Source organism: Sarcophilus harrisii, chromosome 4, assembly GCF_902635505.1.
Source record: "Sarcophilus harrisii chromosome 4, mSarHar1.11, whole genome shotgun sequence".
NCBI classification, from domain to species: Eukaryota; Metazoa; Chordata; class Mammalia; order Dasyuromorphia; family Dasyuridae; genus Sarcophilus; species Sarcophilus harrisii.
Window position 1 is genome coordinate 67,522,339 of NC_045429.1, and position 23,783 is coordinate 67,546,121.

Sequence of the window (23,783 nt, forward strand, 5' to 3'; positions counted from 1 at the left end):
TATCTTTGCTATCCCCATATATATATATCAGAGATGAAATTTTAAAATACTACCCACAAAAGAGAAGGAAAGAAAATCTTACTGAGATAAAGATGAATGGAATAAAGAGAGGTCTTGCCCAATTGAAGGATTATTTATTTTGAGCTGCTTTTCTATGGTTTTGTATTATACCATTTCTGGCACTGGGAATTAGACAGTTAATTTGTATTGACAAAAACCTAATGGGAAGGGTTAAATGCAGGATATTCCATTGTAGTTAAACAAAAGGGGGGCGGTGGGAGAACACTAGGTGGGGGTCACTCTGTGAGTGCTGGGATTCCTGTTAGCAAAATGAAAGGAAGTAGTTTGTACATCTGGGAAAGACATGCAGAAGCAGCTGTTAATAGAATGCCTGATGCAGGGAGAAAAACAGACTCTGAGCAGATCCTGAACAAGCTGGGAATAGAGGGATAGTGTGTCCTTTCACTCACTTAACCCCTGTGGCCATCCCCACACACGTCTTAAGCATCTAAAAATGGAGTACAGTGAAATACAGGATGTGCATTCGTGGCAACCCTCCTAAACTTCCTCAAGTGTAGAATTAACTTAATAGTGTCAGTGGAGGCTGTCGTTGGGTGTGTTCATTGTGGTAAAAGAAGCTCTTTGTGTTTATAGAATCCATGAATTAATAATCCTTCCCTTATATTTGTCAAATTCTTACTAGGGTTCTTGTACTCTACAACCAATAGGGACAAGAAGAACATGAATTAGGTTCAGAAAGAGCCTATAAATAACTGCCAGAGGCTGGGAAACTCCCCTAAAATGTCTTTCTTTTCCACCTCTGCCAGACTAACAGCTCTAATCATCATGCTATTTATTCCTGTTTTGACATCTCCCCATGTCCTACAAGACAAAATATAGACTTTTTGAAGTTTTCCAGGTTCCCCACTCCTCCCTGTCCCCCCTGATCCGAACCCACCTCCACTTAAATCCCAACCCTTCCCATCCCAAGTATCCTACTCCAGCAAGACTGGCCTCTTCATTTTGCAAAAAAAACAAACAAATAAAAAAAAACCCATCTCTGTAAGAGGTATTCAGGACAGTGAGTGGCCCTGAATTCACACGAGGAATGGTTAGCCTAGAAAAGAAAAGACTAATTCTGTGAAACTTGAAAAGGCAGTCCTTGATATATCTTTTCATGTACCTGAGGACTAGCCAGAGAGAACCCAACCTTTATTAGCATATTATTATATTTAGTATGATACAATCCCCCAGATATAGACTTTATTTTTATTCATTTTAACTTAAATAAAAAGTAACATTTTTATTTATACAATACAACATAAAGAGAGAATTCAATATAAAACCATGAATTTCCATTTCAGACTTTATTTTAAAAAATAACTAGTAATAAACACAATACATTGTTTTCAAAGCTTTTCTGCACTGCCTTCTAAGTTTTATTTTGTTCTCTGCGGTGCATTTTTAATTTTTTTTCTCCTTCCCTCCTCAAATAAACGCAAATGTGTGTGTGTGTGTGTGTGTGTGTGTGTGTGTATACACACACATATATATGTATGTATGTGTATATATGTATAAAAACCATACTATATATCCATTAGTTCTTTCTCTGGAGATAGACAGCATCTTCCTTCTTAAGTCCTTTGTATTTATTTGGATATGTATGGTACTCACGATGAATTAGTCATTCAAAGTTGTTCTTAGGACATTTCTGTTACTGTGTACAATGTTCACTTGGTGAGTGTTAACTTCATTTTCCAATATTTCATTCATTTAACTTTTATTTTATTTTGTGCAAATATTTCTATGTTTTTCTAAACTCATCCATCTCATCATTTTTTACAGCATAGTAGTATTCCACCACAATAGTATTTACCACCATTTGTTTAGGATTCCCCATTTGAAGGGCATCTATCATTTTAACCAATCTGATAGGCATGAGATGATATCTCAAAGTTCTTTTAATTTGCATTACTCTAATCAATAATGATTTTTCATATGAATCGATAATGATTTTTCATATGACTATATACAGTTTTGATTTCTTCATTGAAAAATTACCTATTTGTGTGCTTTGAAGATTTATCATTTAAGGATGGCTCACAGTCTTATAAAGTTTAACAAAGTTCTTTATATATTTGAGAAATAAAATCTTTATTTGAGAAACTGTCAGTACAGCCTTCAGAATCAAACCTGTTAGTCAAATTCAGCAGTAACTCAACCTAGCAAAGAAGTAACTTCAGAGATAAGTGGTGGCACAGTGGATAGAGCATTGATGAGGAATCAGGAAGAACTGAGTTCCAATTTAACCTTATATACCTTTTTACCTGTGTTTCTCTAGGTAAGTCATTTAATCTCTACTCAGGAAAAAAAAAAAAAAGAAGATATTGTAACACCTATATCATAGGCTCATTATGAGCATCAATTGAGATATTTTAAAATCCTTCATAAATAGGAGCTCCTATATAAATGCTTATTTCCTTTTTTCCCCTTCCCTCTTATGCCATATTTAGAAATAAACTTGGGAGGGACAAATGCTATGTAGCAACTACACTAAATTTAAACCCCTTCTCCTGAAAGACAAAAGTAATATAGTAGAGAGTGTGCCATGGAAATATGTCCTATGTTTCTGTTCTTGTTCAGTTTTTTTTTTCAGTAAATGTCTCTTTGTAAAAGCTAATTTACATTAATTAATACTGTTGTGTTGACAGTAAGTTAATCAATGATAGCAGAGACTGGGCTGACTAACTGTAACTGATGATTGATATTAAAAATAAAGTAGCTTAAGCTGATAGAATTAAAGAGATACTTTCAAACTTTCAAGGAGCATTCCTAGAACCCTAAGTAGAAGATATTTACTTGTTCTGACATGCAACTTGCCAGTGAGGGTGGGACTGCTGCATATGAATTCAACCAAGAAATTATAAAATATTTTATGTGAAATATAAAGGAAGGAAATATTAAAGCAAATAATGAAGTGGTAATAATGACTTTTTTACACATTTGAAGGGCTACAAGAGCTGGTAGCAATGGGTGGATGTCATAGGAAGATGCAATTTGGCTTGATATGAAGAAAAATGTCCAAAGAGACAAAACGTCTGAAAGTAAGATGGACTACCTTAAGTAGTGCCTAAATCCTACCCTACTAATGCTTAAAGGACCAGTTTGAGTTCCTTCTCTTCCCTCAAGCCTCTCTCTTGATTATTCCATGGAAGAGAGGAACCTAATTAAAGGAAAATGGTAATAATGCATTTAAGTAAGGAATGTGTGTGTCTAATTCAACTCAATTAAAGAACTTTACAATGTAGATGTCTTGATGTTCTGAGTCCTCATTAAATTCACTACTTAGGATGATGTCAATGCTGGAAAAGTTGTGCAGTTAGGTTTTCTCCTCTCAAGGAATGGTATTTTTGCTAGGAAACTCCCCAGGTTTATACCTCATAGATCTGTAGTCTCCATTACTTCCAGCTTCTATTTAGACACATCCTTTGGCTAGGATACTACTTTGCTTTTTAAGAAAGAGTAGAATTCTTTTTAGCCTAAAACTGGCAAGAGCTTCTCCAATTCTGCTTCTTCAGGTATTGGGTTTTGAGGCTTACTCATTCCAGGCAGTGGGTAAGGACAAGAAGCTCATCTAAGAATTGGCCAGCCCTTTCCTTTTTACAGTTATTTCTGGTTCAAGATTGGGTCCTCTCAGTGGGAGACCTCACTTTAACTTATGGTGAATATCCAGCAAATTTCTCAAATATTCATCTCTTTAGCTTATGCCATAAACAAACAATAGCCATTTGATCAATAATCACCAAATAGTTCTAGAATTCAGGTTATGTGGATTTTGTTTGTTTGGTAATTGTTCTTTAGACTTTGAGGTTCTCCAGTTGATCAATGAAAATTAGTGAGTGGGTAAAAAGTACTAGGCAATCTTATCTTGGAAGTGGAATTGTTTTCTATGGCCTTTTCAAATGCAAATCCTTTATCAGGTAAAGAATGATTTACTCATATATGAAAGATCCTCACCCTCTACTAGAGGGAAATGCATCTTGGAGTGAGATGTTATGATCTGCTTATATTTAAAATGGGGTTTACATTCTGGAGAGCAATCTGGAATTATGCCCCAAAAGTTATCAAACTGTGCATACCCTTTGACCCAGCAGTGCTACTACTGGGCTTATATCCCAAAGAGATATTAAAGAAGGGAAAGGGACCTGTATGTGCCAAAATGTTTGTGGCAGCCCTGTTTGTAGTGGCTAGAAACTGGAAAATGAATGGATGCCTTTCAATTGGAGAATGGTTGGGTAAATTGTGGTATATGAATGTTATGGAATATTATTGTGCTGTTAGAAATGACCAGCAGGATGAATACAGAGAGGCTTGGAGAGACATGCAGGAACTGATGCTAAGTGAAATGAGCAGAACCAGGAGATCATTATATACTTCAACAACGATACTGTATGAAGATGTATTCTGATGGAAGTGGATTTCTTTGACAAAGAGACCTAATTCAGTTTCAATTGATCAATGATGGACAGAAACAGCTACACCCAAAGAAAGAACACTGGGAAATGAATGTAAACTGTTTGCATTTGTTTTCCTTCCCAGGTTATTTTTACCTTCTGAATCCAATTCTCCCTGTGCAACAAGAGAACTGTTTGGTTCTGCACACATATATTGTATCTAGGATATACTACGACATATTCAACATATATAGGACTGCTTGCCATCTAGAGGAGGGGGTGGAGGGAGAGAGGGGAAAAATCGGAACAGAAGTGAGTGCAAGGGATAATGTTGTAAAAAATTATCCTGGCATGGGTTCTGTCAATAAAAAGTTATTATAATAAAAAAAGAAAAGAAAAAATAATATTGCCACATTTTAAATAAATAATTGAAGAAAACAAAAAAATACAATAAAAAAATAAAATGGGGTTTATACTCTAAATGCAAATGTCATCTGAGAGAGATGCACCTTTATATCTCATTAGTTCTGTAATTTGCCCCCTTATAATTAAAAATTTGCTGAAGCCTAAAAGGAACATGTACCTTTATATAATGTCAGCTAAAGAACCTGGGATCTGCTCTGGGTTTACTCTTTAATTGTAAATAGCTTGAGTCTTTTGTCTATATGCTTGAAAGCAATGCGATGAACTAGGTGAACTCCTCAGGTTCTTTCAAGGTCTGTGACCCCAGAATAATGTGAGACAATCACTCAGTGAATGAGCATTTATTAAATGCCTTCTATGTGGCAGTCACATAATGAATTTACATCCTTTGTCCCTGTCAAAGTTAGGGTTAGGGGAGATTTTGTTTAGAATTGTAATACCATTTTTATGGGATCTCCATGTGGGAGAGAAAGAATCAATTAGAACAGCTGTTTGCAAGTAAATATATTTAGCACTTTTAGGCTCTGGGTTCTTTCTCCCAATCCAATCCATACTCCAAATAGCAGGTTGGATACCCAGAGTAAAACTACTCTTTTTCAAAAATACTTTTTCAAAAGGAAAAGTATTTCCCCCACAGGGTTTTAAGGATAATCTCAAGGATTTGGAAGTGTCTTTTTCAAATGTTATCACTCATAGGTCCTCAATTAGGGTTCCTTCAAAAATCACCAATCAGTTAATATTTCCCCACTATCATTTTGATCAACTATTATCCCCAGTATCAACTGACAGTTGATTTCTCAATATCTCCTCACTATCAACCTGTTAAATATCATAGCAATTGTTATCAATGAAACAAGGAACATCATTTAGCTTTTACAAAGGGATTGAGAAACTTGAGAGTTACTGCTTTGCTTGGAGGAAATGGTGTTGGTTCCTGTTGTTGAAACCCTGATGATTCTTCCTACCCTTGAAAACTCACAAGGTTATGCCCTCATTCGACAATCATCTGCAATTCAAGAAGAATTGGCAAAAGGTATAAAGATTCCAAATGTTCAGCTACATGGTGGTTTAAGTGGAGAGAACTTGGGATCCCTCCTTTACCCAGAAGGCTTAGCATAATAGCTAACATTTATATAGCAAAGTCAGATATTACCTAGGAAGAGAAAGGGGCCTGTTCATACTTTTTGTGTACATAATTAGTTCTAGTTCATAGGTCAAATTAAAGTACCACTCAGTAAGTCAACAGGAAACAGTCCAAGAAAACCCACACAGAGAGATAAGTTTCCTTTAGTCTCCTACTTCCTGAAGCAGGCTCACCTGAGGATTGATACCAGACAGAGACCAAGCAACATAATTGCATATCCTCTAAGGACTGGATTCCCACTGACTAGTCCCCTGCCCACCCACCTCTAGTCTCCCCTATTAAGTACACATTTCTAGGACAAAAAGAGGCAACAAAATCTTTTTGTAATAATTGTGATATGGCTTATTTTTATATTTTAAAAGATATATGATTTTATCCATATGACTATTCCTTCTACCAAGCAGATTAAGACATACTTTCTCATTCTGTGTTGGGTTTTGCCATGTTTTTCCATAGATAGTGGATCCACCCAGTGCATTGGAATCCTTCTTTCAGTTGTCATTTTAATATCACATAAGTATCAATATAATACTCAAGCCACCCATTTGTCATTTCTCATTCTAATACTCAGTGTATGTAAAATCTAATTGGTTATCTTTTCCCTAAAACCCCTTTTCCATATGTCTGCTGAGGTCACCAACATCCTTCCAATCAAAAAAGATTTTTTATCCCATTGTTATCCTTGACTTTTTTTAGCCCTCAGTTATATACCCAATCCATTAGCAAATCTTATTGTTAATTTTTTTTCATACATTCCCTTCTCTATAATTATGTGGCTACCATTTTCTCCAGGTCCTTATCACCTCTCAAATGAGCTGTTGGAATTATCTTCCTATTGGTTTCCATCCTCCACAGAGTGCCAAAATAATTTTTTTTTAAAGTACAGATCTGACCAACAAATTCTGTTGGCTCCCTATTACCTCCAGGATCAAATACAGATTTCTCTGCCTAATTTTCAAAGGTCATCCCAACCTGACCCAAACTAACCTCTCCAACTGTATTATACCTTACTCCCTTCCATATACTTACCAATCCAGTCAAACTGGTCTTTTTGCTGTTTCTTCATCTCCCATCCCTGCTCTGTATACTGACTATGTTCATGCTTACAATGCTCTCCCTTCTCACCTCTGATTCAGTTTCCTTCAGAACTCTGCTCAAGCAGTACCCTCTCTATAAAGCCTTTCCTAATTCCTACCCTAGATACTAGTATCATGTCTTCCCTACTTCCTCCATTTACCTTGTATTTGGTTTATATATAATTACAAACTATATATATGTTGTTTCCCTGATAGAATATAGGCAGTTCAAGGATAGGGATAATTTCATTTTTGTCTCTGTAACCTCAGTGCCCAGTATGATCCAGGGACATAATAGGTGCTTAATGAATATTTGTGGATTGATTGATTTATGCTGTGTGAATGACCCCACCTTCCTTTCTGTGCAGAAATATTCTCAGCAAAAATGCCTATGTGGCAGTCACACAGTGAGTTTATATCCTTTCTCCCTGTCAAAGTTAGGATTAGGGGAGATTTTGTTTAGAATTCAATTCCAAAAGCATTTCTTGAACTCCTACAGTGTGGTATGGTAGGCAACGGGCCAGGTTCTAGAGATATAAAAATAATGAAACAGTCCCTTCTGTGTAACTTCTTCTATATCAATAGTTATTGTGAACCTAATGCAGCCTTCTTTTCATGCATTGCTGCACTGGGAATAGTTCGTTTCTCTTGGGTTATTTGTTATCTTGATGATTCTAGGATTGTGATAAAGTCAAAATAGTGCTTCACCTCCTGGGGTTTTATCTTCCACCAAGTGAACTGTTGTTCATTCCTGTAGCAAACTCATGGTAAGGAAATTCTCTTTACAGATACAGATCAGTTACTGTTTCCCAATGTATAGTCTAAAAGAGTTGCCAGGGATGAGGCAGGGAGAGACAGTGAGAGGCTTTCCAGGGATTACACAGCCAGTTTGTATAACTGATACAATCAAAAATTGACTGATCAATCAAAAAAGTATCAATTAAATACTTTTGCCAAGTGGGAACACAAAGAAATATTGAAAAGTTCACGTCTTCATGGAATTTACTTTATAATGTGGTAGGCAATTTATACATAAATCAGTATATACAAAATAAGAGATAGCTGGTTGGTTGGTTGTTATCCTCCAAATGATATCACTGTTAGAGTCAAGTTACAGTGTGTTCATCTTTGGCTGATCAGACCAAAACAAGCTTGGAATGCTCTGCCAGAGGTGGGGTACAAATAGTCCGTATACAAGATAAAAAAATAGTAGATACAAAATGACAACCTTGAAAGGAAAAGACCCGTGGCTATGGGGAACCAGGAAAGATCTGTTATAGAAGATGGCCTTAGAGCTGAGTCTTAAAGGAAGTCAGGGATTTTTTTTGTGAGGAGGGAGATCCTTCCAGATGTGGAAGTCAGGTGGCACAAAGGTAGACTAGCTTGTCTGAGGACCGGCAAATAAGACTGGCTGGATTCTGGAAGTGTGGAGGAGAATAACATGTAAGAAGATTGAAAAGATGGGAAAGGGTTAAATTGTGAGACGCTTTAAAAGACAAACAGAGGACTGTATATTGATCCTGGAAGTTAGAGGTTTGTTGTTATTGCTTTCCTTCCTTGTTGAAGAGAACCAGTGATATCATAAGAGTTGTTTCTTGACTCCTGTGTAAATTAGATTTAAGTGAGGCAGATTGAAACTACTATTTTCACCTTTTTATTGCTGTTATTGTTTTCCTTTCTCATGTTTTTTTTTCTCTTTTGTTCTGATTCTTCTTTCACTACATGACAAATATGGAAATATATTCAAAATGATTGTACATGTATAACCTATATCAGATTGCTTTCTGTCTTGGGGAGAGGTAAGGTAAGGGAGGGAGGAAAAAAAACCTGGAACTCAAAATCTTACAAAAATGAATGCTGAAGGGCAGCTAGATGGTATAGCAGATAGAGCATAGTCCCTGTAGTCAGGAGGACCTGAATTCAAATATAGCCTCAGGCACTTACTAGCTGTATGCCCCTAAGCAAGTCACTGAACCCTAAATTGTCTTGCAATAAATAAATAATTTTTTAAAAAATGAATGTGTAATTTTAAAAATAAAATATTATTGAGAAAAAATTCTTTGCCAGGTGCCAAAGTAATATAGAGAATGGGAAGTAGAGAGAGGCTTGAGGGAAGGGAGAACAAATAGGAAATTATTGAAGTAGTACAGGGGGAAAGGTGATGAAGACCTGCACTAGATAGTGTCTGTGTGAGTGGAGAGAAAGAGACTGATACGAGAAATGTTGTGAAGGTAGGAAGAGATTCAACAATATATGGAGTAAAGGAACACAAAGAGTGGAAGGAGACATTGAGGGTGTGAACCATTAAGATTGAAAGATCAGATACCTTCAACAGCATTACAGAAGAGGCAGGTCTTGAATTTAGATCTTCCTGATGCCAAAGTCAGCTTTCTATCTCCTCTGCCACACAGCCTTAGACTGGAAGAGTTGGTTCACAGAATCAAATAACTTAATACAAGATTAATTGAGGAGAGAATGGTCAAAAGAAAGGCTTCAGGTTCTTAGAGCTAAGCCTTTATTCTGAGAAGTGGCAGTGAAGAGGTAATAATTCTAGTTATCCAAAGGAATAGCTTGTGCAAATACATGGGTAGAAAGGGGTGGTGGACTATTGAATTCTAGTAATGTCTGGAATGGTTAATTTGTCTGAATTCGGTATTCAACTATAGAGATACATGGGAGATAAGGCTGAAAAAGCACATTGGAGCCAGATTTTTGAGTCTTAAGTGCTAAGAAGATATATTTGGAATTTATTCTAGAGCCATAGAAAGCCACTGAAGATTTGAGAGCAGAGGAGAGATCTTCGATTTAGGTATCTCTGTGGAAGATAGATTAGAGAATGAAGAGACCAAGTTATTTAATGCCCATTGTACCATAGATAGTAGGTGGCAGAACTGGGAATCAAATCCAAGCCCTACTCAATCTAAATCCAGCTCTTTTCTCACTGTATATACATTCATATTGATAAATCAATTCCTTGAGCTTCCTCTCCAATTGAATGTTAGTTTATGCAATATGTACTTTTCATCCACTTGGTTTTTCCAGTGTGACTTGTCAGACTAAGCACTTTTGAATTGCTATAGATATCAGTAAGGGACCTTCATAGATTCTTTTCAATATCATTCATTTTTATTTGGAGTTATATCATCCATTGAAAGGAAGAGAACAAACATTTATGAAGTGCCTTAGAAGACACTTCTAAGACACTGCTACAACTTTTATTATCTTATTTGATCCTTACAACAGCTCTGCAAAGTCTGTACTATCATCCCTACTTTACAGTTGAAGAAACTGTAGCAGAAGGAAGTAAAGTGACTTGTTCATAGTCTCATAGCTAGTAAGTATCTGAGCCTAGATTTGAATTCAGGTCTTATTATCTACAAACACTTTACAACTATACCTAGTAGAACTATTGCTCACATCATTCATCTTTCAATCAATCTTTGGCATTTAATCATATACTAACCTCTTTTGCTATTTCTGTTGAATATGAGAAGTCTTAGATGGGTTGAAATTGTACCACTTTAAGGAGTGCTTGGATTGCGAGATCGGAGCTATTGAAATATTAAAAATATATTCATATTCTGTTTCTTACTTATATTGTAAGTTCCTAAAGACAAGGACCTGGTTTCATATAGAATATTTTTAAAATACCCCTTCAGCATTCAGGTTGATGTTGGGCATACAATACTTGATTAGTGTGGAAAGCTTTTTTTCTAAATTGAAAGTGATCACCTTCTGTTCTGAAATATTGGGGTACTCTGTATCTTTCCTTAATCTCTGTTCCATAGTCTCATTTATGGGGTTATAATTAGGAATTCTTAAACCTGAGGCAAATTTTGATGGAAGGCCAGGGAAGGGATGCAGAGGTCAGTTTGAACATAAATGTGGCTACCATGGCCTCCAGGATTTGTGTGAGAGCAGTCCAGTTCCAAGAAAGGGGTGCCACAGCAGCGTAATCCTTGGTAGTGGCAATCTAGGTCATTGCTTAGTATAGCAATACAGACTAGAGAGGACTGGGTGAGAGATGAAGTGCAAGACAGCTTGTGGAGAGAATCAACTTCTCCCATGTCAACACAGTGAGAAAAAGTCTCTCATTTACCCTTTGACAATTACCACTTTGGATAGTGTGTGTAAAAATATGATTATTACTGTATTTGTCTAACAGTAAGGACTTGGTGATAGACTGCATGTATATAGTCTGGGTTCCAAACTCCCTAAATCTAGAAAAGTTTATCAACATATTTTCCAAAATATAGGATAAATTACCAAGTTTGGAAGGTTAGTCAACAGAACTAAAATCTGTAGTGAAGTCCAGAAGTCTTTTCTGCCAAAAGGCTTTAGAATTATTGGTAACTTTGGAGTTGTTTCAATTGAAAAGTGAGGCTGAAAACCAGATTTCAAGGAATTGAGAAATTTATGAGAGAGGACAGAAAATGGAAAACAAGAACCCTGGATAGCTTTTTCTAAGAATTCAACAATGAAAGGGAAAGATATTGGAAAAATAGTTTAAGAAGATGGATGAATAAATTCAAAGGTTTATTTTATTTTTAAAAAGACAGGGAGAGCAAGGTAAGTTTGCAGGTAATGGGCAGGAGCTAATAGCTAGGGAAAGATTAAAGATGGTATAGATGGAGGGGGAGAGAAAGTAGAACAGGAAGGAGGAGGAGGAAGGAACAGGAGAAAGAGGAAGAGGAAGAAGGAAGAGAAGAAGAAAGAGAGAAATGGAGATAAGAGACAGAACATAAACTCCGGATCTGGAGGTTTTCACCTGGGGTGAGTTCTCAGAAGAAACTGAATAGGATGGGATAAAGTACACAAGTGAATCGATTAGCCTTAGTTGGCAAGGAGAAAGGCTACCTGTTCATAACATGCTGGAGCAAAGGAGAGAATATGGGATAAGGAAGAAAAAGAAGCTATTAAATAGATTGCTTCTCATTAATTTTACACAAGTGGTCCACCCAAAATACTGGAGGCCTTCCTACAATTCCCCCAGCCCCCACTTCTTTTTCTGATTCTACAATTATCTGCTAACATATTTTTTGTTCTTGCCACCCCCTTCATGACAGTTTCATGCTCACCATGTATTTCAATCAGTCAGTAAACACTTCCCCGATTCCCCAAAATCCTCTACCATTCCTAAGCACCCTACATATCCAGGCAACCCATGTCACAGGCTGCAAGGGGGAAGGAAGAGCTAGTAGCATGTAGTAGCATGAGCTACTTTAAAAAGAAAAGTCCTTTAAAAAGTCAGAAAAGTCCTAGGTTGAAATCACACTTCTGCATGACCAGACAGGCAGATTGCTGAACTTCCCTGAAACTCAGCTTCCCCTTCTGTAAAATTGTGATGTACCTATAGTATCCAACCCACAGGATTGGGAGGGTCAGATGATGCTAGGGACTCAAAGCACAAGAAATCTGGAAAGTGCTCCATCAATTTTAAGTGTTACTATGATAACGTCAATTTGGAAAGTGATCCATAAATGCCAAATGCAACTATTATGATGTCAACAATAGAATTGCTAATATAACAATATTACTATTACAATCACTAAAGCTGCAAGAGTGTGTGGACCCTGGAAGAAAAGAGATAAGGGCAAGAGAGAGGGGACGGGCAAAATGGAGGCAAGTCAAATCATTCTGATCAAGCCTCATTTTAATGGGTGCAATAGTACAGATATATATAGCAGTAGAAAAGAAGGCAGGGTTGTTCAAACACAGTACAGGGTGGGGGTCCATGACAAAGGGTTGGTATCCCGCCCAAGGATGAGCTGCTTAGATGTTTCAGGTGGCAGGAAGCTCTATGATGCGATTAGGGGATGCCTAGATATCTGCCTATTCAAAGTTAGGATGTGATTAGGAGATTCCTATTCAGGAAGTCTTTGGTATAATGTGATTAGGAGATTCAACCTATTCAAGGTTGGCCTTATGTGGCTGTAGATTAGTGCTGGCTCCCCACAGACTTGGTGATAGACTGCATGTATATAGTCTGGGTTCCAAACTCCCTAAATCTAGAAAAGTTTATCAACATATTTTCCAAAATGTAGGATAAATTACCAAGTTTGGAAGGTTAGTCAACAGAACTAAAATCTGTAGTGAAGTCCAGAAGTCTTTTCTGCCAAAAGGCTTTAGAATTATTGGTAACTTTGGAGTTGTTTCAATTGAAAAGTGAGGCTGAAAACCAAATTTCAAGGAATTGAGAAATTTATGAGAGGACAGAAAATGGAAAACAAGAACCCTGGATAGCTTTTTCTAAGAATTCAACAATGAAAGGGAAAGATATTGGAAAAATAGTTTAAGAAGATGGATGAATAAATTCAAAGGTTTATTTTATTTTTAAAAGACAGGAGAGCAAGGTAAGTTTGCAGGTAATGGGCAGGAGCTAATAGCTAGGGAAAGATTAAAGATGGTATAGATGGAGGGGGAGAGAAAATAGAACAGGAAGGAGGAGGAGGAAGGAACAGGAGAAAGAGGAAGAGGAAGAAGGAAGAGAAGAAGAAAGAGAGAAATGGAGATAAGAGACAGAACATAAACTCCGGATCTGGAGGTTTTCACCTGGGGTGAGTTCTCAGAAGAAACTGAATAGCATAGGATAAAGTACACAAGTGAATCGATTAGCCTTAGTTGGCAAGGAGAAAGGCTACCTGCTCATAACATGCTGGAGCAAAGGAGAGAATATGGGATAAGGAAGAAAAAGAAGCTATTAAATAGATTGCTTCTCATTAATTTTACACAAGTGGTCCACCCAAAATACTGGAGGCCTTCCTACAATTCCCCCAGCCCCCACTTCTTTTTCTGACTCTACAGTTATCTGCTAACATATTTTTTGTTCTTGCCTATCCTGAAAAAAAGGCAGTTTAGCTGATAGAAAGACTAAAGTCCTTGCAGTCTGGAAGAACTGAATTCAAATGCTGCTTCAAACATATAACTAACTTTTCAATGCTCCAGATATCTTTCTAAGATTACAAGTTATAGATGAATTGCTGAACTACTGAAAACACTCTCCATTCCCTTTCCTTCTCTCTTTTCTACCCCCCCTGCATGACAGTTTCATGCTCACCATGTATTTCAATCAGTCAGTAAACACTTCCCCGATTCCCCAAAATCCTCTACCCTTCCTAAGCACCCTACATATCCAGGCAACCTATGTCACAGGCTGCAAGGGGGAAGGAAGAGCTAGTAGCATGTAGTAGCATGAGCTACTTTAAAAAGAAAAGTCCTTTAAAAAGTCAGAAAAGTCCTAGGTTGAAATCACACTTCTGCATGACCAGACAGGCAGATTGCTGAACTTCCCTGAAACTCAGCTTCCCCTTCTGTAAAATTGTGATGTACCTATAGTATCCAATCCACAGGATTGGGAGGGTCAGATGCTAGGGACTCAAAGCACATGAAATCTGGAAAGTGCTCCATCAATTTTAAGTGTTACTATGATAACGTCAATTTGGAAAGTGATCCATAAATGCCAAATGCAACTATTATGATGTCAACAATAGAATTGCTAATATAACAATATTACTATTACAATCACTAAAGCTGCAAAGTGCCCCCAAATCTGGCAAGTGCCCCATAAACGCCAAGTGTTGCTATAATAATGTCATTGATAGAGTTTCTATTATAATTGTTTTATTCTTTCTATTACTAAGGCTGCAAAACGCATGAAATGCAGAGTGCTCCATAAACGCCAAGTGTTACTATAATATAATAATAAAATTTCTATTAAATTATTTTATTATTTCTATTACTAAGATCGCAAAACGCCTGAGACGCAGAAAGTGCTCCATTGTTACAATTATGTCAATAGTACAATGAGTAATTAATATTATTTCAATGACTAAGGCTGCAAACCACGTGAAATCTGCAAAGTGCCCCATAGATACAATGTTGCTACGATAATGTCAATAACGACATTGTTATTGTATTGTTATTACTGTTACTGAAGGGCAAGGGCGCGCTAAGGGGCCTCCGGGAGACTCCGAGGCTGGACTCCGGCGGAGGTTCGGGGGCGCAGTGCGAGCCGCCGCGCAGCGGCACGGGGCCTGAGCCGCGGAGAGACGCGGGCGATGCGCGCCGGGGGAGAGACGGGGAAGTAGTGGCGTTACGCGGGGACGGCCCCCCAGGGGGGGTTAAGCGCGGCCGGCGCGGAAGGGAAGGAGTTAATGGTTAATGAGCGGCGGGGGCGGGGCCTCGGGGCGGGACCGCGTTAGATCCCGCGGACCCGCCCACGGGGGGGCCGGGGAAGGAGAAGAGGCGACGCCGGAGCTTTCGGATTGGGTTCGCGAGAGGCGTGACGCCAGGGCGCTACCATCGCCGGCGCCCGCGGAGGGGGAGGGAGGGACGGCGGGGGACGCGGGCGCGGGGAGCGGGGCCGGGGATGGCCCGGCGGGGGCTGAGCGCGAGCGGGCGGCGGCGGCGGCCGGCGGCGGCGGCGGCCGCGGACGCGGCGGGCGGTGAGCGCGGGCGGCCGCGAGCGCGGGCCGGCCCTCCCGGACGGAGGCGAGGCCGCGCCGCGGGCGGCCATGGAGCGCTACTAGGGCCGGCGGGGCAGGCAGGTGAGCCGGGAGGGGGGGAGGAGCCCGGCCGGCGGGCGGTGCGACCCCCGCGGCTCCGCCTCGGGACGGGCCCCGGGCTCGGGGACCCCCGGCTTCGGGGGCGGTGGGGCCGCGGGACCCCGGGCGCGCGGCCTTACCCTGCCCCGGCGCGAGTAGGTCCCGGCAGCGGAGGCTCAGCCTGGCGGCTGTTCCGGGACCTACTCCGGGGACGGGGGCGCGCCGCTGCCGGCTCTGCCGCGGCTCCGACAGCCCCCGGGGGGTGGGCTCGGCCCACCGGGGGGCGCGCGTCGGGGGCCGGGCCGGGGGTGCCGGAGGTGGGCCTCACCTGAGGATGCTCCCGGGCGCCCGTCTCCTGTCGGCGGGCTCGAGTTTCCGACTCCCCATCGCCCCCAGAGGCTTCCCGCGCCCCCTCCCATCCCGCGCCCCCTCCCATCCCCCCGCAGAGCATCCTAGGGCTGTTTTCGCTGGCGGATTTTTGGACCTCAGCCCTCCCTCCGTGTTGGTGCTGCTTTGACCCTTCTGGCGGTGGGACGTTAGCAGAGGCACCCAAAGGCCTGTGCTGGGCATAATCTGCAGGCACATTGCTTTGGTCTGTTTTATGTCGGGCTGACACTTTGCAGAGTAGGACAGAACTTAAGAAAAAGAGGGATAGTAAGAAAGGAAGGAAAAGGGAAAGAAAAGGTGCAAGTTTGCATTTCATGTAGGGTTCCATTTCTAGGAGTGAATGAGCAAAATAATAATAATAATAAGCAAAAGATCAGTACTAAAGATGAATGGAAGTTTCTGTCCCGGCAAAGATGTCTTTTGTCTTTTTTTGTGTTTTAGCACTGTGCTGGGTATTTAGCAGGTGTTTACTAAGTGCTTTTTTTAATTGAACAGTGTTCCCAAATTGGGCCTGTGACCCTAGGAAAGCCTTTCAGTACCTCCCTCATTCATCTCTTTAAGACCATAAATTGGATAACAGTAGGTTCTTAGTAAATGTTTATTGCACTGACCAGCCTGGAGATAACTTTGGTTCATAAATAAATTTAACTCAGGATTTATAAGTATTGTGTTATCTGTGTATTTCAAAACCGGGTGACAAAGGGCAGTTGTAAAGTCATGAGATGATTTTATAAGATAATACCTGTTGTAGCAGGTATTATCATCATTTATTTAGATGGGTAAAGAATTTGTAACTTGTGGATGCTTAAAAAAGTTATTGCCATTCTTCTGTAAATACTAATTATTGCTCCATAAAGCAGCAGTGACTTTCTCAAGCCTGATGAAGTACAGATTGGATTTTAAGGCTTGCAAAAATGCTTTAAAGTGCATTGTCTCATTTGATCTTCACTATAACTATAACACTATAACACACTATAACCCTCTGGAGAAGATGCTGTAGATGACCTCTCATCTTTTTAGCAGAAAAAGAAACAGACTTGTCCATGGTCATACATCTAGTAAATTTCACCTAATCCCAAAGCTAGTAATCTGGAATTTCCACCATAGGAGGCTGCTTCTAAGCAGCCTAATCTTGGAAAATTTCATTAAGCTTTCTGAGCTTCAATCATTTGTTTGAGAAGATGAATTAACTATAAGATTTCGTCTACCTAAAAAATAATCTTTGAATCTAATTTGGTTAACATGGAAGCAATTTCTTTCTTATATCTTTTATTCTGGGTGAAGAATTCTATAGGTAAACATGATTGAGGCAGATAAACTGGGTAAGTACTATTTATATAATAAAATAATAACTTGTATTAAAATAGGAACTTGGTTCCAAGTGATTGGCTCCAAGCCAATAGACCTCAAAAACAGCAGTATAGTGAACAAAATGCTGGGTTTAATCAGGACTGCTAGGTTTAAGTCTGGGGACATTGTGGCCACGTCATCCCAAGCCTCAGTTTCTTTATCTGTAAAAATGGAAATTGTGGTGCTTGTACTTCTCACAGGCTTGTCATAAGGAAGTTCTTCATACACCTTATTGTACTGAATAAATCTATGCTTTGTTATTACCACACATGGTTTATTCTCCCTTACTTTAATCTTAACTCTTTCAGGTATATAAAGAGAAGTATTACTCCCATTTCCCTCATATACCCCAGAAATAAACAGAAGCACATAGAGTCTAAATTATCTGCTCAAGCTCCAGTAAGACCAATGCAGATTGGAAATAATAGCTCATTTCTATTTCCCAATGCTTTGACTACCAGATTAAAATAGGGGGTAAATGAAAACCTGCAGGCCCAAGGAAATATGGCCTATTGGATCTCTTTAGAAGGATCCATGAAGGAATTTGTGGAGTTGGTTTCATCTTGTGCCCAAGGGCAAGAAGAAATTCATGGGTTACATGGGCAATGTTGTCTCACAGAGCTCTAGAGTAAGATAAGGAAGAGAAGAGGGGAAAAAAAAAAAAAAGACCTAGATCCTCAGAACTGCAGGCAGTCAGCAGTGTGTATATCAGCCCCTGGAAAATGCATAAGCAGTTAAGGAATAGTAAAGAGACCCAAGAGAGTGATCCAGACCTTCAGTCTCTGACTCTTAAGTAACACGCCGCAACAGCCATACATAGAAATAAAAAGGCAACCATGAAAAAGCACAGCTTTCCCTCTGGCTGGTTAAAATGTGACATTGAATTGTTTTGTCTGATTCCCTAGAACTACAAGAACGGTTTTATTTTGTGTAGGCAAATTAAAAGTTGAAAAAATGATCTTCCCACCCCCACCCCCATCCCCATCTGGGAGGTGGAAGGTTTAAGATGTTTTGGATGGGAGAGCAAACAAAAAAACACCAAAGTGGTATTGCCTTTTTTTTTTTTAATCATCTTTTGGGGCATCTGGGTATTTTAGATTGAGATGATTATTCTTGGGCTTTCATTCCATGTCTTTTAACAATAGTGGCTCTCACATAGCCTTGAAGTCTGCTTTTTATCTCCTCTGAATTTTGAGTCTACTGAAATTCCCTTTGTTTTCTTTGGTTTTAGAACTTAGACTCCTATCCTTTGTGTCAATTTCTTTTCATTGGTATAACCCTAAAGCCAAAATTCGCTTCCTCTTTTTTTTCTCTTTAAATAGTTAATTACAATAGTTGTCTTAGTGATTATTGTCTCAGAGTAGGAGCAGGGCAATGTCATTTGTAGTCTAAAAAATTCTCTATTGATAACAAAATAGATACATTTTATTGAAGTGAGATATACTCTCATAATACCGGAAGTTAGGGGACTTTAGTCTTAGAGCCAAGTAGTTCTAAAGACTGAGGAGACCAAGACAAACTTGGATTTTGTTACCAATAAACTCGTATCCTTTTGATAACTTACATAAACCACACCCGAGTTTGCCTCTGCAAAATGGAATACAGGAAGGCCATTTGGTCTAGTGGATACAAGACTAGGTGTGTCTGTCAAGGTAAACTAATGGATATTTCTTCTATACCTACCACCAGAAGATTGTCATAGTTTATGTTTTTAAAGAGTTTTTGATGTGCCTACTACATCACTGTAACAAACCTAGTCTCATAGAGATTTGGAGCAGTCTTGGTAGCATTCTTTGTGGTGGCTCAATACCTTCTGGAACTTGATAGGTGGGTATCACTGAACTTTTCCCCATTTTCACAGAGGACCTCAAAGTTAAGGGATCCCAGAGATCATCTAGTTCAATCCAGACAGGAAACTTTACAAAATATCTGACAGTTGATCATTTGAAGACCTTTAATTAGAGTGAAACACACTACTTTCTAATTCATTTTTAGATAGTTCTAATTATTAGGATTTTTCTTTGCATATGAAGCATAAATAGACTTCTTTGCAATCTTTCCCCATTGCGTCTCCATCTGCCTCCTGAGGCCAAGTAGGACAAATCTAATCTTGTTTCCACATTACAACCTTTGAGATAGGACCTCAAAGTTAAGGGATCCCAGAGATCATCTAGTTCAATCCAGACAGGAAACTTTACAAAATATCTGACAGTTGATCATTTGAAGACCTTTAATTAGAGTGAAACACACTACTTTCTAATTCATTTTTAGATAGTTTTAATTATTAGGATTTTTCTTTGCATATGAAGCATAAATAGACTTCTTTGCAATCTTTCCCCATTGCGTCTCCATCTGCCTCCTGAGGCCAAGTAGGACAAATCTAATCTTGTTTCCACATTACAACCTTTGAGATATTTAAACTCAGCTGTCCTAACATCTTTTTCTCTATGTCTTATCTTTTCAGAATAAATATCTCCAAATACTTAAAACAAAGCATCAGATGGGAATGTGGCACCTGTCTCACAGTGGTAGAGCACAGGGTCTGGAGTCAGGATGATCTGAGTTCAAGTTCAGCCTTACACACTTACCAGCTGTGTGATATTGGGCAAATCTTTTAACCTTTGTTTGCCTCAGTTTCCTCAAGGATAGTGAAGATAATTATAGTTTCTATCTCACAAGGTTATTTCGAGGATCAAATGAGATAGTGTTTATAAGGCATTTAGCACAGTTCCTGGCACATAGTAAATAGTCTAGAAATGTTTGCTATTATTAGCCATTATTATTGAAGCCCATTGCTCTCCAGCTCATGTTCTTCCTCAAGTATATAGACTAGAATTGAACACAATACCTTCAGATGGGCAAGAATACAGCAGGAGTCTTATCTCCCTGGATCTTTAATGCAGCAGATTTGCTTTCATTTTCTTAGCTATCAAAATCGCATAGGCAGCTCATATTGATTGTATTGCCCACTGAAACACCCAGATCTTTTTCAGCAAACTGCAATCTAGCCATGTCTCTTCCAATTTATATTTGGGAAGTTTGTTTTTTGAATCCACATAAGATTATAATTCCTAGTTATTCTTCTACATAATTTCTTCCAGAGAAGCTATACTATGTATTTCTCTCTATACTGGAAAAATCACTGGATTTGGTGTTAGGGAAGATTTGGGGTCAAATTCAACCTGTTGACACTAGCGTTGCAAATCTTAAAGCTCTATCTAAATGCTATCTAGCTACTCTAGACTCCATTAATACTGCCTAAATTTTCAATTATTGTCATATCACACTATTGGTTCATAGAATTTGTCAGTTAAAATACACAGTGACTTATTTTTACATATATCTAGGTTTACCTTTCCTATATTATGCTTGTATAATTTACTTGTTTAACCTCAGGTCAGATTTTAAATTAATTCCCATTAGATTTCATTTAGTTAGATTTAGCTCACCATTCTAGCTTGTCAACATGTTTGGGGGAAAGGAGGTGGATTTTGTCAGTTAACAGATTCTTCCCAAGTTATTGCATCCTCAGACTGTGATAAGATCTATGTCTTCTTCAGAATTATTGATAAGAGTGTTGAATAGAATAGGACCAAGTTAGTTATCGCCTAGAATGTTAGATCTGGAAGAAACCATAGAGACAGTTTTTCCCAATTCCACGAGAGTAGCAAGCATCTATCCTCACTCAGGATCTTCTTCCATGATTAATTCTTGATCTACCAAACTAGACAAAAGATATTATAAGAAGCTTTGTCATATGCCTTACTGAATAGCAAATATATCCTGTCTATGTTCCCCTGTTCTGCCAAATTTACAATCTTGTCAAAAAAAGAAATAAGGTTCAATCATCTTGACTTGTTTTTAGAGCACTTAACCTGGCTTCTAGTGACCCCTATATCTTTTTCAAAATGTTCAGAAAATCAGCTATTTATAATCACTGTAGAATTTTATACAGAATCAAAGTGAAACTCATTGAATTGTAGTTTGCAAAATACCTTTCTCCCAGCCTTTAAAAACTAGAATTTTTTCTTGTCTCTAGTCTTCTAATCATCTCCTGTTTTCAGAGTTTCTCAAAGATCAACAGATAGTATCTCAATTTAATTCAGCAAACATTTTTTATAATAGCTTTTTTATTTTCAAAATACATAGATGGGCAGCTAAGTGGTGCAGTGGATAGAGCACTAGCCCTAAAGTCAGGAGGACCTGAGTTCAAATGTGACTTCAGACACTTAATGCTTCCTAGCTGTGTGACTCTGGGCAATTCACTTAACTCCAATTGCCTCAGCAAAAAAAAAAAAAAAAAAAATGCAAGATGGTTTTCAACATTCACCCATGCAAAACCTTGTGTTCCAAATTTTGTTCCCTCCTTTCTCCTAAGCCTCCTCACAGACAGCAAGTAATCCAATATCTGTTAAACATATGCTGTTCTTCTATACATATTTCCACATTTATCATGATGCACAAGAAAAATTAGATCAAAAAGGAAAAAATGAGAAAGAAAACAAAAAGCAAGTAAACAATAACAACAAAAGTAAAAATACTATGTTGTGATTCACATTTAGTCCTCATAATCCTCTCTCAGGATGCAGATGGCTCTCTCCATCACAAATCTATTGGAATTAGCCTGAATCACCTCAATTTGAAAAGAGCCACATCCATCAAAATTGAATATCACATAATCTTACTGTTACTGTGTACAAGGTTCTTTTGGTTCTACTCACTTCACTTACTGTCAGTTCATTTTAAGTCTCTCCAGGCCTTTCTGAAATCATTCTCAGCAAACATTTTAAAATATCTTATATATGTAAAACTCTATACCAGGCTCAGGTTCTTTCACCATCCTGGGGTGCAGTTCAGCTGGGTTCATAAACTTGAACACATTTAGAGTTGTTATATGTTTTCCTACTTAGTGTGGCATTAGTCTACCTTTCCTTATCTTGATACACTTTGCATTTATGAAGAACTTGGCTACTCAGTATTCTCTGATCTTATTTTCCCAATTCTAATTTCCTCATCTTTGTGCACACTGCCCCCTACACACTGGTGTAGCATCCCCTTCTCCCCCCATTCATATCTCTACCAGTTGAAATTCTTCTCTTCCTTCATTGTCTGTCTCCAGTGCCACATCATCCATAATTCTCACTATGTTATTTTGTCCTTTCATCCCAACCTTCTGTTTTAGTTATATGGTTTTGTCTTCTCTATCCCTGGTTCCCCACAACTGTACTGAAAGTTCCTCATGGACAGGGATTCTATTATATTTCATTTTGTATCCTTTGTGACTAGCATTGTACTTTGGGTCTGGTAGGTACTTAAGATGTTTTTGCTAAATTGATTTTTAGTGAATAGTTTCCTAGGGAAGGTGTGTATAGGATGAGTCATTCTTAGTGCTATGAAACAGGTATAGCCTGTAACTGGTGTAAGGGAAATGTGCCAGTTATTCACTGAGGTCAGTGTCAATTATTTTAGTTCTGCCAGTAGTTTAGGCGTCAGATGAATCATAGTATAGTGGAAAAGACCTTGGATTTTGAGTCAAAGGGCATGCATGTGAATACTGGCTCTGTGTCGCTCAGTACTTCTCTGACTTTCAGCAAGTCATTTATACTCACTGGACTTCAGCATCATCTGTAACATGACGGAGTTGGAATGACCAGTGAGTGAGTCAATAATAAACCTTTATTAAGTATCTATTATGTGCTGACTCAGGGAATTCTTGCTACATCAAGGGTTCTTAACCTCAGTCCCATGAATTTGATTTTTCAAAAATATTTTGGTAATTATATTTCGATAGAATTGTTTTCCTTTATCATCCTATAAATCCTATTTTATGTACTTAAGAACATCACTGAGAAGGGTTCCACATATTTTACCAGACTGCCAAAAGGGTCCATGATGCCAAAAAGGTCAATTCTCCTGGACTAAATTATCCTTAAAGTTTCATCCAGTTCTAATTCTGTGATCCTGCGTCCCCAAAAGAGATTTAGTGTCAAGTCTTAATATATTAAGTACCTGTTGTGTGCCAGGTACTGGGTTAGGTCTTCAGTGCATGTATGTAGCTAGCAAAATTTGAAGGTAAGAGAGGTAGTTGCAAGAGCCTTAAAGACTTGAACCCTAATTGAGGATTCATTTGAGGCCTTTCTTGAATGTTTTCTCTTCTACAGGGCCTGGAGATATTTAAAAACTAAGCCACTGAGAGTTCAAAAGAAATCCTTGCCCAGGTCTCCTCCCCACCTTTGCTAAGCCACAGCTGGAACCACACATCTTGAGCCATGCACACATACCTCCAGGATAGTCAGTCTTGTGCTTCCTGTTTTTGAAGTTCACAGAATCAAAAGAGATCTAGGAGATGATTCTACTCCAACCCATCCCTCAAAAAATTCCTTTGGCAGCTTTTTCTCATGGTCAT

General features: G+C 38.8%; 1 protein-coding gene across 1 annotated transcript in view; it reads left to right on the plus strand.

The window, feature by feature from the left end:
- The first annotated feature begins 15,538 nt into the window (after positions 1-15,538).
- FAM20B (FAM20B glycosaminoglycan xylosylkinase) overlaps positions 15,539-23,783 on the plus strand; it is a 34,357-nt gene continuing 26,112 nt past the window's right edge. Inside the window, exon 1 of the mRNA XM_031936956.1 lies at positions 15,539-15,643. The gene's annotated coding sequence lies outside the window, so the exon portion shown is untranslated. The remainder of the gene's footprint in view (positions 15,644-23,783) is intronic.